This window comes from Pistacia vera, unplaced genomic scaffold, assembly GCF_008641045.1.
Source record: "Pistacia vera cultivar Batoury unplaced genomic scaffold, PisVer_v2 Contig147, whole genome shotgun sequence".
In the NCBI taxonomy this organism is placed as follows: Eukaryota; Viridiplantae; Streptophyta; class Magnoliopsida; order Sapindales; family Anacardiaceae; genus Pistacia; species Pistacia vera.
Genome location: NW_022195543.1, coordinates 830,428 through 849,196, shown reverse-complemented (window position 1 = coordinate 849,196; position 18,769 = coordinate 830,428). Strand labels below are relative to the sequence as shown.

Here is an 18,769-nt window from a genome sequence, read left to right as displayed (position 1 = left end):
GGAAGAGAGTATGCATTCTTTTCTATAACAATATCGAGACCAAAGCCACAAGGGATGTGCAGCTTTTACCCCCTCAGCTGCGCACTTGCAGGGGAAACAATTTCCAGCTTGTTTCTAGTTGTTGCAATTATGGTTATTTCTAATATGTTAATCAAAGTGTTTAGAATACAGCCTCCATAGTAGGCTAGATGTTGTTAAAGGGGTCATTTTAGACCCTCATAGCAAAGCTTTAGGCAGCAATAGTTGCCTGATGACATGAAAAATATAACAAACTACTTCTCACTTTCTCAAACTTCAAATTTATGGTATAGCATTTGCCAGTTTCCACAAATGCAAGAGCAACGATAGGGAAAAGAGCAACGATAGGGAAACATATTTGCATCACTGAGTGTTGCATGCAAGGAAATTCAAGACTTTTACCAAGTAAATGATACATAATATGGATTCAGCTACCTTCTTTGGCTAGCCACCCGAGTTCGATCCACCAGGCGGTAGGATAGGGGCAACAAAAACGTAATTGGGCGACTTGCACAGCCGCCCACCCCCCCGCGCTCCCCGCAAACAATATCAAAAAAAGAAGAAAAAAAAAAAAAAAAAATAAACGGTACATAAATGGAAGTTTGTTTGACATACACTTGAGAACGTACAAAACTCGATAATACAAATTTTAAGAGAATAAGGGATCACCAGTGAGTGTACGGTAAAGAGAGGACACAAAAGAGCCAAAGGAGTATAATGCGAACCATCGAATTTCATGTAGACATTAGAGAGGGGGGGGGGGCAGCTGGAGGCTCATGACAGAACATAACAGCAAACAACACGATTCGGTATGTATGATCAAAATTCTAATGGTTAATCCACTGATCGATCTCGTGTATGAATCTATGAATTTTGAGCATAGCTGCTGGGGATGTAAGAGTACGTTGCAAACTGCATTGATGGCTTTTAAGAAAGCCAATATTGGGAAGGCTAAAATACGCAATGGTTTAGAAGAAGGCAATAGGATTAACTGAAACTGCAAAGACAGGACTCTTAAGGGGGGGAAAAGGGAACATTGAATATTGTTCAATTCCCCAAACAAATGAGTAAGTGAACATTGTGGGATCCTTTGTAGGCGCAAGGAAAAGAAGGCAAGAGAGTATGTGGGCGCGAACAGTTTCTTAAAACAGCGATGTAAGAGAGTTACACAGCAGACTTTAATTAATCAATATGTTGTTCGCAAAAAATATACTTTGGATCAACTGGCAAAAAAAACACGTCCATAGTGACAATCACTATTCGGCAGCGTGGCAACTTTTTACATCCCTTCCACCCTGACGCATAAAAAAAAAATGTTTTATTCAAAATGACAAGTAGTAATTGACGCCTAGGAGCAAACGATCTCTCGTGAGAATTCCCGGCTAACACGCTGTAGGAATCTGCATAAAGAAGTTGTAACTCATATAAAGAACCTTTTATCGTATGACATTCAAACTATCTTTGATCCATCGTCCAACCTAAGTATTTAACAATAATATAGTGCCTCACTTCAAAGTATGATATACTTAGTTTGATATTATGTCTTTCTGACACTACCAGAAAAGCTAAAAATATACAGAAAAAGAAATCGGCATGGCGGAATGAAACCTCATCGGATGTACTCACATCAGCAAGTAGTAACACTTGGATAAGCTAAATTTTTTTTTGAAAGAATGGCACAGCCTGGCTCACCACCCAATAACAAGAAAAGGATGACCTCAAAGCAAGCAGCAGCGTATAGTGACGTCCCGCTTCCGGAGGAAACCTCTCTCTGAAAATAAGCCTTTGTGGCTAGATCCCAAATCCCGAACCCGAGATCAAATCAGAATAGGTAAGGTACAGGCCATCGAAGAGTGTTAACCTACTCTCCATTTATTCAAAGTCATATTAGTGTGTTCTATATTTCTGACTTGAAAATTCTTTAAGCCTGCTGTAATCCTCCAAGGTGGTATTGCCATTGCAAAGCGATATCCAGTAATCCCAAGCCGAGGTACATATACAAAGATCATGGATATTCAGCTGCAACAATAATTGTGCAACACCAACTACTCAACTATGTACTGTTTGGACAACATTCAGTTTCTCCTAAAGCTTCCAAAAGGAAATCCAGTATCGTCAAGGATACAATTTCCATATTATTTCATGATATATAAGGTGAAGCTATAATACCGCCAGAGACATGGGAGAAAAAAAACGCAGCAACAGGCTCAGGAGGAGGGACTTGGTTTTCAAGGTAGTACATATAGTTCAGGAGGACAATAATCAGGATCAAGCAGGAGTACGGTTGGTACTAATTTTGCCAATCCGAGATCAGTAGATGCTCAAAGTCTATAAGCTTGATCTGTCCTTCTTGTCACTACTACAATTGGCTGGCTTTACATCCCGGGTGAACAATAGTGCCGTGTCATGGATTTTTGGGGGAAAGAAATAATTTGGGGGGCATTATTTGCTTGATAATTAATGCCACTCCTTTTCGTGAAATACTGCACTTCCAAACCACGTCCGAACATATAAGACTTACAAGTAAAAGGAAGTTGCGGGTCTTTCAATGTAATCAGCAAGACTTCGTATTTCCCTGTCACAGGACATCCCACATTAGTGCAGCAAACCATGACTTTAGAAAATCTCGTACATCAACTAACGGTAGGACAAAACATAAATCATGTAGTAGTTTTAAGTAGATGATAAAACGGCATATCATTCGTTCAGGATAAATACACTAACATTAATGGAAGGCCCTAAAACATAATAGTAGTTATATATCCATAGATCTTGTCTCATCAGAGGTCCTCGTGACCATGCAATACACCCTTTTCTATCAAAGGAAGTTGAATATGGTAAAAGACTTTCAAATTGGATTGAAGTGCTTATTTAATGAATTTGAGTGTGAGTAGGTACCCTCAAATTTACATATCAAGCCACTTGCCACCTGTCGTCACAATGGAGTGTTTTGCCACCTGCGAAAGAAACTCGAGGAAACTTCCGCAACATGGTTTCCGGAAGATCTTGATAATTATAATTAAAACCATCTCTTCATAATCACACATTCTTCAGCCCCCTGGAACTCCAACTTTCACCTGCATTGTTCCAATCGATGAAAATCAATAAGTCAGAAAAACAGATGATAAACTTCTATACATTAAATCATCAGACAGAGAAAAAATAATCAAAAAAGTAACAACAAAGAACTTAATATAAAGCCAATGGTAGAATGAACTACCTTCTAGAATGACTTTTCCTTGAAACTGCATCTAACTCTAGTGATCTGCCTCTTCCCTTCTCTGTCCACTCTCCTTCACACACAATCACTGTGGAACATCAACTAGAAACCATACCAAAAGACCTTCTCCTAGTTATCCCCCTAACACAAACTAGTCCTTTTCAAGTTCTCTTCAATCAGCTGTCAAAACCCAATTGCAGAGGAGCTAGAACGTAGCATCAATGGACCTACAAGAACACCAGGCCCGGCAGCTAAATATATCCATTGTCAAAAACCAGCAAATGCACGAAACCCCCATCTCTGAACATCTGAATTCTTGGTTAGCTCATGAAATCACCAAACCAGATTGAAAAACTTGGAACTTGAGAAAAGACTGGTCAAAAGATCATCTGGGAGTGTTTGCAAAAAATGCATGGTCTTCCAGGATACTTCTGAAACGCGATGGTCAAGAAGAGAGATTAGTTTGGGAAGTGGGTTTTAAGAGGAGAGAAGCGAAAATAATCTTGGGGTTCTGTGTGAGAGTAATTGTTGTTGGAGGACCGAGAGAACGCCATACTATACTGGTAGTCTGGCACTACAAAGAAGAGCTAATGTTTTGAGTGGAGTTTGTTTTTGTTCAAGAGTCTAACGAGGTTGGTCCTTGTGCCACGTGCCAGCTAGATCTATCCATTTAGCAGAATATGTGGTCAAGAACGGTATTCAGTTCTACGTCTCCAGCAACCTTGATAGTTGCTTCTCCTTTGAAAAGACAATGACGGACCTTTCATTAGGATGGATCATGTCTCTAAGTTACTATAAAACTATCATACACAGATTCACCAGAAAAATAGCATCTGCCAGTCATCCGACAAAAAGTAACTGTTGATTGCTAATACCCAAAAAAAAAGAAAGCCAACATATTCTAGGGGCAGATAGTAGAAATAAAGATAACATGCTGATTGCTAAAGCATATACCCTTCATCTGAGAGGATAAGAAGACTTGGAGGCATCAATGGGAACGACAAGGATCTAAGAGTCTGCAATGAAACATAATGTTTATCAAGTTTATAGCACAGAATGTAATACAACGACTAGAGGTAGTTTGTCTACGAGTAAGATACTTCAATATATGAACGCACCTAGTAGATCCACTATCGATTGGTCTGTAGTAAATCCTGAAAACCTCAACACCGGGGATGACAAGCAGAATAGGGGCTTCTACTCTGAAGGTGGATCCGCAGGCCCTCATAGTAAAGTCGACAATGGGTTTATATTGTTCTTTGGAGATGCAGCTGGAGAATGCCGAAGTGGCATCTCAGTCCATCGCTTGTCAAAGTTAGCAATCGTAGTGCTCCGGCAGAACATTCGGACGAAAATCGGTTGGATTTCCTGCCTCCAATTTCTTCCAGTTGACTTATTCGATGAACCACTTGTGTTGGTTAAAATCCTCACTTCCTCTGGTCCAGTACCAAGGCGCTTCGCGTTTCCTTGTAGTAGCTGAAAACAACACAACAATTTTTCTCAGCTTTTCATTCCTTGCAAATGATAATAAACAATATCGATTAGCATATGCCAGTCCCAGGCCACACACCCCTTCAAATAAAGAAGAAGGAATTAAGAAGTACACAAACTTTCTGTTAGAGTCACAATAAAAGAACTGGATCAGCTTCCAGAACCACTAAGTCTATCAGGAGGATGCCTCAAATTACAGAATTAGGAATGTGTACACCTTATTACCCTGAAAAACATGCCACTCTTTGACATTTGACACCAGTTGGGGTAGGAATAAGCTCTCAAAATATTGCCCATCAGACCACCATCGCACTTATATCAAACAAAGAAAAAGATTTACAATGTCAATGTCGTGTTAGCGGGGAGGGAATGAGAATAGAAAGGAAAAGAGACTGTACTGGAGGCATTAAAGGGTCTACCCCTTTCAATAGGGAATGTTGCTTCACTGGACAACTTGCCGGCAGGCTTGATTTAACCGCCCTTAACTATCTTTGCTGAACGTTGTTTGTTGCGGGTTCCAACAATAACACGGAGAAGGACTGCACAAAAATGAAACGCCAAAAGGGCTAGGAATGAATAATGGGTATAAAATTCCCGAAAAAAAAGAATCAGGTGTACAGAAATCACAAGAAAAAGAATAGTCAGATTGGAATAGAATGACAACCTGTCCCAGCTGAAGCAATTGCTAATACAAAGAAATCCCCACACTACACCGACAGCTCTGCAGCCTTATCATGGCCCTTTGCCACAGGAATAAAGTTCGGCGGCAATATATTCAACTTGTACCGCCACACTAGGAGTGTGAGTCTGAGTATGTGTTCCATACAGAAATTGCATATTGATAGAGGCCCAAATATCAGTAAAGCAATACTGATGTTAAACATGGGTCGAAATGTCGAATATATTGTCCACGTTATTATATTGTGCATTTGGGCCGGTTGGGCAACTAAGAGCGAGGGTTTTTGGTAAGACAAGGTGAATGGACCTTAGCCTCCCAGTCAGGCTGTGTACTCAATTAAGGACAAGGAATAAGAGAGGAGACGAAAAAGAGAGTTCAGGGCCCATTCTGCAAGCCAAAAAAAGGTATTTTCAGGTTTAAGAATCCTATGCATGATTGACCCTTTGTATCGAAGGTGCGGGAAACGACAGAAACAATCTCAGCAGAATATATTAGCGGGCCAAGATTGCCTCTCTAAAACGAAAAATCGTATTAAGGTGTTACATCAGCCCTAAGTGGGTCCTTGGAGGCGTTCCAGAAAACATCCAAAATAGAACACGAACAATACTCAAACATCACTGGAAAAGGCCGATGGCAGGTAGAGCTGGAAAAAAAAGTGTCCCGCCATTTTATGAAGATCCAGCACAAGGTAATGGCTGATGGTTGTGGTCTGCGTGTCGAAAGAAAAAACGTAAAATTTAATATTTTCTCAATGAGTTATTAACACAAAAGGGAACAAAATCTATATAGTGTGTGGCAAGAAAAAGTGGTATTATTAATCAGTGTGCAATCTATTCCCTAGCAAAGATATGTGGTGGTTGATAATACTTCAAAGAATACAGCTTAGACGCATTTCATACTATCCATCGCATGAAGCCTTACTGGAAGTGAATAGTTGTGGAAGGTCAGCTGTGAGGACAATAAAGAAGGTGGGTATGCAGTCTACATTTTCGTCAAAAATAGTCCCGTCTCGGCCGGTCATGTATTAAGATCATGGTTCTTCTCCATAAACTCTTGTCTTGAGCATAACATTCATCGCGATATAGTTTCTGTGAGGTAGGCTTCTCAGTCACCTGGAGTACACCCTTCCAAAGGCAGCTGCCAACACACCTTCAACAAACTGTCAAATAACTACCTTTCAATGCTCCAAATACGGACCGATCATTAGAGAGATCACATACAGCGTGAATTGTCGCATGGATGTGTCCTATCACTGGGAAAAGAACAAGCCCCTCGGCCTCCAACCGAAGGGATTACCCAAAATTGATCTCTGATCGGGCGACATTCTCCCTGGACACAAGTGCAGTAGCTTCACTTGGATGAATCTTACCTTTATCCACAGTCGAGTGAGGTTGTTCAGCCGCTATTCATGATTTCACTAACGCAAGAAGAGGGGCCACATCCGGTGAGAAATGTGACGGTTGTAAATGAATCAGAGGGTGTCTCATAAAAATTATCCGCACTCCACCAGTGTCAGCGAATAGTCGCGAATACAGATTTTCAAGAATCACCACCAAATATTACCGAGGGTACATGAAGTGGAAACAGAAAGCCCTACATTTCGCAGAGAAATCACAGGCCAACTGAAGTCAGACACAAACATCATCGCAGTTGCACAGTGAAAATCAAACTAGCTGGCGTCGGGCAGTGGTTTGGACATGCGGATTAAGTGCAAACCCAGGCAACTGAGTATGAGAGGAAAAAACCATGTTTACAAAGTTGTAGTAATCCTAAGTGAGACAGCGTCACAAGAAAGAATTGTTAAGCAATCACCCACAACAAAGGGGCTTGTAATCCCCCAAAAGTTCCTCCGAAAAAACATGCACAGTTGATGGGAGTCAAATAAATGGCTTGAATTAACAAGACCAAGAGGGCGAAGTATGCAAATGGAGCCCTAGGAAAGAGTTTGGCAGTAAGCAAAGAGAAGAGCAATACTCCACGATGGAAGAAGAAGGGCGCTCTGTTTCCAAATTTGCGCGAGGGAACATCAAGAACGCGAAGAAGAATGCGTCAGTAGGTGTTCAGAAATCAGGAAGGATCAAGTGTCAATGTCGTGAATATTAAAATGCACAAAAACACAAAAGAACAAGAAAATCCAAAGCTTCTTGAAAAGTGAAAGAGAAATAAAAAACAAAAAAAAAAGAAAATGACGCCGTTGGACAGTCAGTAGTCATCTCTATAACAAAAGAAGACGAATTCGAATCCTAGCCAGAGTAGAACAAGAGAAGAGCAGAAAACCAAAAAAAAAAAGAAAAGAAAAAAAGAATAAAAAATAAAAAAAAACAAGAAAGCAGTGAGAGAGCCAATAATACCTTAACCACGTAAGCTTCATACAGAACCAAACGGGGGATCATTGGCATGATAACGCACAAAAACCCTAACAGAGATATACTTTTTAAAACAGAAAAACGTTAAACCAAATCCTAAGAAACCTTTTATAGACATGATAGAAGATAAGACAACAAGACATCATCTGTCCAAACCAAATGTCTTTAAAGATAAAATAATAATAAAAGTGTGAATCGAACATTAAAAGAGAAGATAATCGTACAATGTTAAGTATTCAAACGGTCTCTGGAACAACCAAACATGCGACAAGAAAAAAGAAAAAAGAGAGAGAAGGACGGGCACCTGGAGGAGGACGCGGATGGCGGAACAACAGCAACGAAAGAAGTTAAAGTTAGAAGAACCTAAATAATGAGATATTTCGAAAAGAGCTGCCACGGGTATATAAGGACAACGTGAATAGCTCTTACGGGCAATTTGCTTGGTTTTTGGAGAAGGGAAAAACCACGTGGGCGTGGGGGAGTGGTTGATTCGGTAATGGGGGCTGTCTGGGAAAGGAAGAGTGGAGGACATGGAGGAGCAAGTTCGATATGGCGATTTGGATGGGTGGCTGCTTGAATAAATGTGGGAACCGGGGATTACAGCTTGTACGCTAAAAACTGTTTGACATCGTAAAAATCACATTTTGCCCCTAAACCTTTACACTTTTTTCAAAGACGGGGACTTTGCTCAATTTTGGTATTTTGTGAAAGGGTTTAGTAACGGGGCCACCCTGTGAGGTTTGGGAAACGTTAATTGCCACTACATCCCACATAGAATTTTTTTCTGTTTTGGGGAAGCTTACTCATACACCTCAAAATTAGGGGTGGGCGGGTGGGCGTAACCCATCCAAAATCAAAGGATCGGAATTGAAAACCCGCACTAGATCGGTTCCTTTGATTGACCAGACGTGGATCCGATTCGGGGTTCCGTTGACAGGTTTCGGTTCTAGGTCTGGGTACCCTAACAAGAAAATATACAGTTATCCACCTTTTTTTTTCCAAATGACAACAAAAAACCCTTATAAAATTATAATTATAACCCTAACACTTAAGTGCAAAAACATTCAAATCTAATAGATATTTATATTACTGAATTTGATGAAATTATAGTATTTAATTGTACTTAATTTCATCGATAATAAAGGATTTTAGAAGCTATGATTTAACATAAGGGATCTGAATGATATATAATTTTCTAATTAAAAGTAATAACGTGAAAAACTTTAAATAGAATAAAACAAGAATTTTTAAAATAAACTATTTTCTTTAATGAAAATCTTAATAAAAGACTTTTGAGACTTACATTAAACAAAACCAAAATTTTCCTTATATTTATATTTGAATATGTAAAAAATATCAAAAACAAAACACCTAATGGAAAAAATATCAAAAAAACCCGATTCTTTAATATCACTAAATCAAGTTTGAGCCCAGGTTCCGTGACTTTGAACCGGAAAAAAAACCGACAATAAACGGTTTAAATTTTTGGAACCAGAACTATTCTATTACGGCGTTTGGGGGTAGCGAACCGGAAAAACTAATCCCAGGTACCTGTCGGTTCCAATTCTACCTAAAAATCTTTGCCCACCCCGCGTAACTCAAGACTAAAAGTGACACAACTCCCAGAAACACGATTCTCTCGTGGGACACATCTATTGTGCCTAGGGGTCGAAATCATGGCAGATCTATATGGATCTCTTTGAGCTGTTGTATCACCTTAAACAAATCAACCAAGTGTGGTGTTTCCCAAGAACATTTTCTATGGGAACGATTATCAGAGAGTAATTGTTCCAGGATATAAAAGAATATTTGAAATAGTCCTGAGATATTGGTATCCCTTTGAGCAAATACTACTATCGTTTTGTTACAAACTTCCACCATTTATTTTGAAATATTCTTTTTTACTATGTTAACTAATTTGACAACGTTTTCACAAAGGCAAATGCGGCCTCAGGAGGTATAAGCGACTAGATATACCGAACATTTTGAGGTGAGATAAAAAGATTGTGCACGAACTATAGGGGTGACAATCAATTAAAAATATAAAAAGGAAATTCACTCCCTAACAAAGAATGAGTGATCTTAAGCTTTGTAAAACGGAAATCTTTAACATTAGTCAAACTTGTGAGCATTGACTTTTGGGTTGGTGGAGAAAAAATAAAGGCAGCTAAGATAATATCCCAAGAAGGGAGACTTAGAAAACCCGCCAATAGGCTGCGGTTAGACAGGACTCTAAGGACCTGTAGCGTATTTGGGATAAGTTACCTGCGCGTGCGTGTTTGAATACAAAAAGTGGTTGATTATCGTGATTAACCAGAGAAAAAGTGGAATAAAATATTCATTTCAGAAGCATTTGGAAGTGAAATCTAAATAGTCATAGTAGTATGAAGAAGCGCTAGTAAGTAAATGATCATTCGATTAGAGAGCAATTAGAGGTCTTATCGGCTTACAAGCGACGGTAATAGGTGTATATCTGGATAAGCTTATAGGACTAAGCGATATGTGTTAAACAACGCTAAAACGAAAACGTTCATGAGTATTTCTTTATTCTACACATTGAGATAGTGAACCGCGCCATTTGAGCCGACTTACACCGACTCATTGAATTGTAAAGGATGTCGAATTACGCCCATACCGCTTTGGTACTGGAGACTAGGGTGTGTGACTTACCTGCAGACGATGTAGAGGGTCTAATAGTAACTCGAGAGTTAGGGTTAAGGATAAGTAAGCTGTCCAAGACATCTGTTATATAATAACATATATAATAATACTATATATGTAATATATATATAATATATATAGATATATAAAAGCACTTGGGACCGTAGCGATCATTCAATGGACCATTGATACTTATTAATCATATGGGAATTAAACAAATCAATTTGCGGTGACACGTTAAGACTAGGGTTAGAGAAGTTGAAAAAATATGGACTTGCAGGTTGATAAATAGAAAAAATTATGGTAAGAAATCTCGCAAGAATTTTCCACAAGAGAAAATTCTACCCGCAAAATATAAAAATATGTTTAAAGTTTATAAAAATTGGGAAAAGTATAATACGGATATGTGTTATATATTTAAAGTTATTTTAATTAGAATTAGTAATTTGCTCTTATTCCTATTAATAGCATCTTTTATCCACAAAAACCTCTAAGTCCCTCCCCTTGGAAATTCCTTTCATTAATGTCCACCGCTTTCATATTACAGGAGGAGAATTTCCAGCAGTGATAAATTTTTGGGGGCTCTGTAAGTAAAATTGGGGATTGAATTTAGGGTTTTTCTTTAGGGATGACGTTGAGTTCCTAAGCTCAATCCCTATCCTGTCTCTTTGTGGCTCAAAGTTCGGAACTTTATCTAGTTAAGTTGAGACCAAACAATGCAATATTAGAAAAGGCAAGTTACAGCTTTTTATGTCAGTTTTAAACCCAACACAAGCAAAAATGGCAAGCCCAGAATCAGGACATGTTTGGTGAATTGGAGTTCAAGGAAAAAGGTTGGTATGACACTCTTTCTACTGTTGAAAGGGAAGAGAAATGTTGAATTGAAGGAAGAGAAGAAGAGCCAAAAGAGTGAAGATGAGGAATAGTGTGGGTTAGGAAAGACCCAAGGTTGGGAGAGGAAAACAATGATAGGAGATCCAATATGTAGCAAAGCAAAAGTCATCAGTATTCAATCTGCCGTTCTTTAGGTTATGTCTCTCAACTTTGGGTGGACCACAATTCTGTAAGTTAATTAATTCATCATTTGTTGGTACAAAAATTAGTAATTTTTTGTTATCTATAAAACCCAGATGCTCATTTTGGGCTTGTGTTTTGTTTCTCTTTAGTGGGGTTGTTGGTAGTTGAAGTGAGGCCAAAACTGCTTTTTGGTGAATCAGAAAGGTTTCTTCTTGAAGATGTTAGCCAGGTATTTTACTTGTGCAATATGGCTAGCAAAGGTTGAAGCTTTATACACCTTTGACATAAACTTATGGTTTAGTTGTGAGGAGTTGTTTGGTTTATGTTTTATAGTTTTATGGATGATAAGAACAGTCACTTTTGTGGATAGTGTGTATATATACTGCCTGGTTAGTTAAAATTATGGTTTAGGTGTCTAAGGAATCTATATATGAGTATATATACTGTTGTGCGTGTTGTTAGTACCCTTGACCATAATTTTTCAACTGCGATATTTATGCGGAGGGGATTACGCGTATACTGAAGATACAAGCAATTCTTTGGTTATTTGTCTAGTTTGTAGTTTATGACATCATTTGGTCTTGAACAGAGTATTCAATGGTATTATTTTTTACAGGTTGGTGATGTTGTGATTGTCGAGGAGAGGGACAGTAACAGAAAAAGATTTCAAAATGGTTGGACTTGATACATTGGTATGTATGGGGTTGCCAGGCCACCCCATATTGCAGTAGTTGTCACTCGCCCTTTTATTCATTATTTAATTTTAAGGCTTTTAATCTTGATTTTGTTAGTAGGGATACGAGTTGTAACTCCAGGTAAGCGGAACATTGGGAAGGTAAACCAATTTCAGCACCAAAATCCTGCATATATCATGTTTGGGTCAAATTTTCTTATCATATGGATTGTTGCAATCTAGGTGCGGGATTACACTTTCAACATTAATTCAGGGTCTGTTGAATCACTGGAGCTCGATTCATTGGGATATCGATTATGCCATCAAGTTTGGGGAGGTTGCGGTTTACTTATTTGAATAGAGAAAAATACCTCCTATACTATGCTGCATGATCCGAAAACAATCCTCGCTTCAATGTATTGGATATATTGGACTTTATATCTTGTTTCAATGAGTTTCCCATAGGAAACTCAAATTCAATCTGCTTGTCATTTTCCAGGTTAGACTTATGCTTTGCACGTAGGAAGATGTGCTCCAAGTTATAGCTGGACCGGATTGTTGTTACGAAGCTGCAGCCTGCATATACAAAGGCTACAAAGGTAACTTCACCTTCAGTTTTGATGAAGCTGTAGTCATGCTTTGTCTGACTTTATTGTAATAGGGTTCTTTTGATGCTAAAAATATCTTAATTTCCAGAAGTTTTGCCCATGAAGATGATTCATCACTCACACTGAACACGGAGACTAATGCTTTTCCCTGCTTCAAGTGGTAAGTACTAGTTAAGCATTAGACAGTCATTTGTTGATGCGTGATTAAGCATACAATATGACACGATACCACACCCTCCGGGAAAAGAGATGTAATCAGATTGATGTTTTACCAATTACTAGTTTCTGGTTTGATAATTGTCTTCTCATGTTCTTATCCGAAAAGAAAATTGCATTTCGTAATTCAAACACGGTTGCACATTCTCAACCGTTGGTATTCAAGGTTTCCTAAACAGCTTATGTTTTAGAGAACGTATATTTGCAGATATGCAAAAACCCTCCTTATTTCTTGTAAAATGTTGAAGTCATTGCATTTAAATTTTATTTAGCTGATAGATAATCACAAACTTAAATGGTTGTACCAGGGTATTTGGGACAGCCAGAAGCGGGAAACTTTGACAGTGAACTTGGAGAATATGCAGACTTGAAAGGCCTGGTAAATTGACGATGATCGTCGCACGCGGAGAGGTTCAGCAGGAAGAAATCCCACCAAGAGAGAGAGAAGCAGAGGATGATTGGGAGCTTCCAATGGTACTTATGACCCTCCTCCTACTCCTCCCAGGGCTTTTCTTATTTCACCCTTTCCTTTTACTTGTGATATGTGCTCCCTCCCGAAAATCTTATGCCTTTTGCTGTTGTGTAAATATGAACTGCTTTAAAAGTTTACATTTTAATAAAACTGCTTTATAAATTGTTAATGAATTTACATTTTCACAGAAAATGAATAAAAAAATCAAATTGGCCCATGCAGGTCTAAACTCTAAAACAGTGTTTTTAAAAACCAACCCGGGTGAAAGCCGGCAATGTGGGGTCCAGATTGACCGGTTTGACCGCGGATCAAACCGGAGTCCAAATGTTTGAAATCTAACAAAAATGCCTCTGAAAATTACTATAAGTCTCTATAGGTTTGAAATCTTGCAAAAAACTCCAAACACTACCGGCGGTATTGGCAAATAGGGCTGTTTTTTTGTGCACACACATCCTACACGCAAAAACATTTTCTTAGTCTCTTACCAAAACTTATCTCACCCCCTATTTGCCTCCAACATTGTTTTAAAACCCAGACGAGGTTAACCCGTTTTGTGTTGGGTCGGGTCAACGGTCAACCGGTTGGATTGAGGACGTCAGTGAAATTTTATTTTTAAAAAATTACAATTAATCCCTCAAATTTTAATTATTAAAATCCCCTAAAAAAATTTAAAATACCCTTAAATTTTATTATTTAAAAAATACCCAAACAAAATACCAATCAATCCTAAACTTTTAACAATCTCCAAAACATCCCTATAAAATTACAAATTCACCCTTAAACTTTAAAATATTACAAAAAACCCTAAAACTTGAAACCGGACCAGAGAAGCTCGGGTCTGGTCCGACCTGTCGGTTGGTTTTTAAAATAGAGCTCCCCAATGTTGGCAACAACTGCCTTCTTTTGGCGACATAGTTTTGCCATTTTTTACCAATTCACTACCTAAAATCACCTTTCGCCATCATTCCACTCAAGTCTTTTCAAAACCCTAACATCCCAATTCAATTGTTCATGTGCTGATGCCTAATTTCTAGGTTTCAATTAATAGAAAAATTTATAACCAACCTGGTGAAGGCCCTAAGTCTCGGTTCCACAATCGAGCCGGGCTGGGTTTTAAAAACTGCTCTAACCAAACAAATAGGCCATGTTGTTGTGCATTGATACACGTTTCAAGACAAAAGGAAATGGAGCACTTCACTTAACCCAGTGGTTTTCAAATGTTAGTCAAAAGGGACAGAAGCCCTTTCAAAACTCAAAATAACCAAACCTCCAGTGTCGGATTTGATTTGGACAGAGTTCACCTGGTTCTATATCTTTATTAGATCGACCAAAGATTCATGAAGAAATTGATACCTTTAATACCTTAATTTGGCATAATGTTAACTAAATCAGCGGTGTCAATGTCATTTCACTGTTTTCAATGAAAAATAAATCGAGAATCCGAAACATATTCAGTAGCAGCAGGCCCACACCCCTTCTACTAAAGAACAAAAAGTAAATTTAAATATTGAATAAAGTAGCCGTTAGCGCTTGGCTCCATCCAAATTTAAACCTGTATCATCCAAGATATATATAGCGTATTAGCACTCACCCCAGTCGCCTTAGTTTGTAAACCCAGATGCTAAAATGACCCAGACCTCAAAATGGCAGTCACTGCCCACCACCGGCGGAGAGCAGAAGCTGAAGCCGAAGTCCGGGCGGAGCCTTCCGCCACTAACGCTGGTCTCAACGCCCACCAGTTATATAAAGAACAAGTCAAAGGAAAAGCAGAATGTATGATCAGAAACAGAATCAGATCCGTGGTTGGAGATCGAACAAGGAGAAAGAGGAGGAGAATCATTGTGGTGACAAAGTTGGATTCAATGGATGCGTCGCTGGCGGAGGAACTCAGCGCCAGAGAAAGAAGTGAGAGATTGAGATTGGCAAAGAGAAAACAGAGAAGATGTTGAATGAAAGAGATACGATGCTGGATATGCAAATGAAGGAGCTTCATACAGAGGGGATACTCAGAAGATGCTGGAGATTGAAGTTGATAGATTGTACAGATAAAGGAACTCAAGGCTTACTGTTGTAAGAATACGTTTTTTCTTTCATTTCTCATTCTTTTTCTGGGTTCATTCCATCAAGTTATAACTTTTTAAAATGTTGCGTTAAACAGAGGAATTCATCCATACGATCTCTGAGAGAGAAAGAACAAGAAAAGAGATTACGAGTGGCCAAATCCATCTCCATGTGAGAAATAAAAATAAACCCAACAAACTATGCTTGATGTTCTTTCAAATTGACTGAAATAAGTGAATGTTTTTTGTTTCAGAATTGGGTGGTGAAGATGGATGATGAAGAAGAAGAATCCGTGGGTGAAAACACATTGCAGAGTCCATGCTCGAGCCCCGTAGAAGAAATTACAGAGAAAGAGAAATAGAAATGTTTTGCTTTTCAAGCTCTAGTTGAATTCTTTATTGTGCTTGCACGGAGAAGACAATATTATTATAATGTCTCATTATAGCAGTGGTTGAAATTTCAAATTGTTGCGCTCTTCTTGACTATATATCATCCAAAACAGAGAGTTCCTCATTTTCATGGCTCTAATTTCAAAAAATTCATGAAAAGCAAATGCATATTGAAAAACATTGAAGACATAAGCCCAAAGAAGAAAATTGCTATTTAATAATCATGTTTCCAGTACAGAAGAGAACTTAGCTCTAAGTCTAACATAGACACTCTCCTCACCTCAACATCTAGGAACACCCAGCACACCACGAGGGCATACAAGCTGGTGGTTGAAACAAATTTGATGTATTCAGAAGAATACATTAATCAAAGCTAAAAGAACGAAAAAAAAAAAGGCTACCGAACACACTAAAAAAACTACACGACTGACTGCGGGAGAGGAGGAACTAGAAATGAGGTGTACCTGATTTTATTAGGATTTTTCAGAGAGATTACAAATCAGACCACCTCGCAAATGCCCGTACCCCTAATGAAGATTGCCTAAAGAAGAAAGAAAAAAAAAAAAAAAATTCAATAAAGGCATGCCTTCTAAAGACCTTAAAAGACTACATCGACTGATTGTTCGTTACAAAGGGGATCAAGTTTCCGGATAATCTGCTCAATTTCTCTCAACAAGAATGGCAGATATAGAGGAAATCTATTAGCAGAACTTCCAATGAGTTGGCGTTACACATGTTACCATAGGTTGTCATAGGTTATCGGGCACTCCTAGTCTGCATTGATTAGTAAGTGCATTACGTTGAGACACAACGACCACACTTAAATTGATCAGTTGTAGCCTTTGGTGGCAATAACTCGCTCACAGTCAAACAGAGCTTTCTCTTTAATTGGCTAATCTCTGTTGCCTTGATCACTGCCATTTCTTCTGGGGACATTGTGACAAGCCTCTCTGGCTTGACCTCTCAAGGAGAACCTTCCTCCTCCAAATCAGGGTTTTTTGGATCCTTGATGTTGAACATGATAGATCGTACTTGAGTTTCTGGGAGCCGTGAGACCGCCTAATGTTTCAAACATACAGATTCTAACACAGAACACAGCGACCGGATTGGATCCGTGCACTTTACTGCATGCACCCTCTTTCAGAGCCTCAACCAGCAACTTGGACAAGCCTCCACAAGAAGATCCTAATTTGTCACGCAAAGACATCATACATAACCAATGCTGTCAGCTTGGGGTCCCAAGGGTGCCTGGTTGGTTTTAACCATAGAAGCTTGCTTCTCCTCTAATTATCTTTCAACCTTGACAGGCCTCAGCACCCCATTTACTTTCCTTTTCCACCCGCACAGTTTCTGACCTTGAAAAACTGCCAGATTTCTCAATCTTGACAGTTTCTTTGTTGAAACCTTTTCAAATTACAGCCTTCTGAACCTCTCAACCTCACTTCAGTGCTAACCATTTTCTTTTTCTGGTGTTCTTCTGCATGCATATTTTCTTCCAAATCTCAGCAGTCGAAGCCACATTCTGTATTTCTCCCTGGATGTTTCGTGAGAGGCGCGAAGACGTTTCCAACCTGAAATATGTGATATAGAAATTTTAAATGACTGTATAACACAGGATACGAAGGTATATAAATGACAAGGTCAACCTCTGTGTTTATTATGACCTGTATTTTCAAGGCATAGAATTTTCTACTGTGATAAATTTATCTCTCAAAATCATCATGACCAAGGATTTTGCAGGTTAAACTTCTGTCTCCAATTTTCCAAACAACCAGTTTACCTGAACGATGGATAGCCATAACTGAGAACTGATCATTAGGAGCTGTAACAACCATAACTTTTAGGAAAAAAGTTGGCTTCGTTTTAAAGATCTCCTTACAAAACACTCTGCTTCTTCTTATAGAGACACTGACCAGTTCAAGTCAGTACACTTTTGTTATTTCTGTAATCTGATAATCCAACAAATTATGGCTATCCATTGTTTTGACCATCTGCTCATGAAACACTCCGCTTCTTCTTTTAGAGACACGGGCCAGTTCAAGCTGGTACAATTTTGTTATATCTTTAATCTGATACTCCAAAAAGTATTGGCTATCTATTGTTCAGGTAAATTGGTCATTCAGAAAATCGGAGTCAGAAGTTTAACTGACATATACCTTAATCATGATGATTTTGAAGATATAATTTATCACAATAGAAAATTCTATGCTTTGGATTATATGGATCATATTTATCATATTAAATTACAGACAAATAATTGATTGGTTTATCCATTCAAAACTTTTAGCTTGCACAGGGGAAAAGAGGTAACAGCTTCACCTTCAAACATAAACTCCAAAAGATTCTCTAATTTAAATCCAAATAAAAGTAATCACGTAGCTAAAGGAAAAGTCTTTATTCCTTACTTCTATTAGTAACAGTTCTTTTTTCCACTTTATTTAACCCTAAAAACAATAGACAATCAACAACCCTAATCACATATTAAACAAATAATCTCTCACTCGTGACAGAAAATCCAAATTAGAAAAATAATAATAATAATAATGATAATAACGAATACCTGAGTGGAGACAAGGATGTCATACGTGACAGGAAAGCTCTTAAGCTGCTTCAACGCATCGACACATCGCGAAACCTCGGGTCCACTCGACGATGTTCCGTCAACGGCCGCCACGTCCGCCGCCTTCTTGGCTGCTTCAAATAGCTCCACCAGCTCTTTCTCCATATCTTCAGAAAATCCCTAAATAAACCTAAACCCTAGAAAACAAAATTAGTTAGAAAAATTAAGGAAAAACAAAAAAAGTTAGATCTAGTGGCCGGAAAATAAGAAAAGGCGTACCGGAGAGATAGGAAGATTTTGATTGGAATGATTTGACCAGGTAAAGCAGTAGAAGCCAG

The 18,769-nt window shown here is 38.6% G+C and overlaps 1 pseudogene; it reads right to left on the bottom strand.

The window, feature by feature from the left end:
• Positions 1-17,309: 17,309 nt before the first annotated feature.
• Positions 17,310-18,726, bottom strand: LOC116124064 (annotated as a pseudogene).
• Positions 18,727-18,769: the final 43 nt, after the last annotated feature.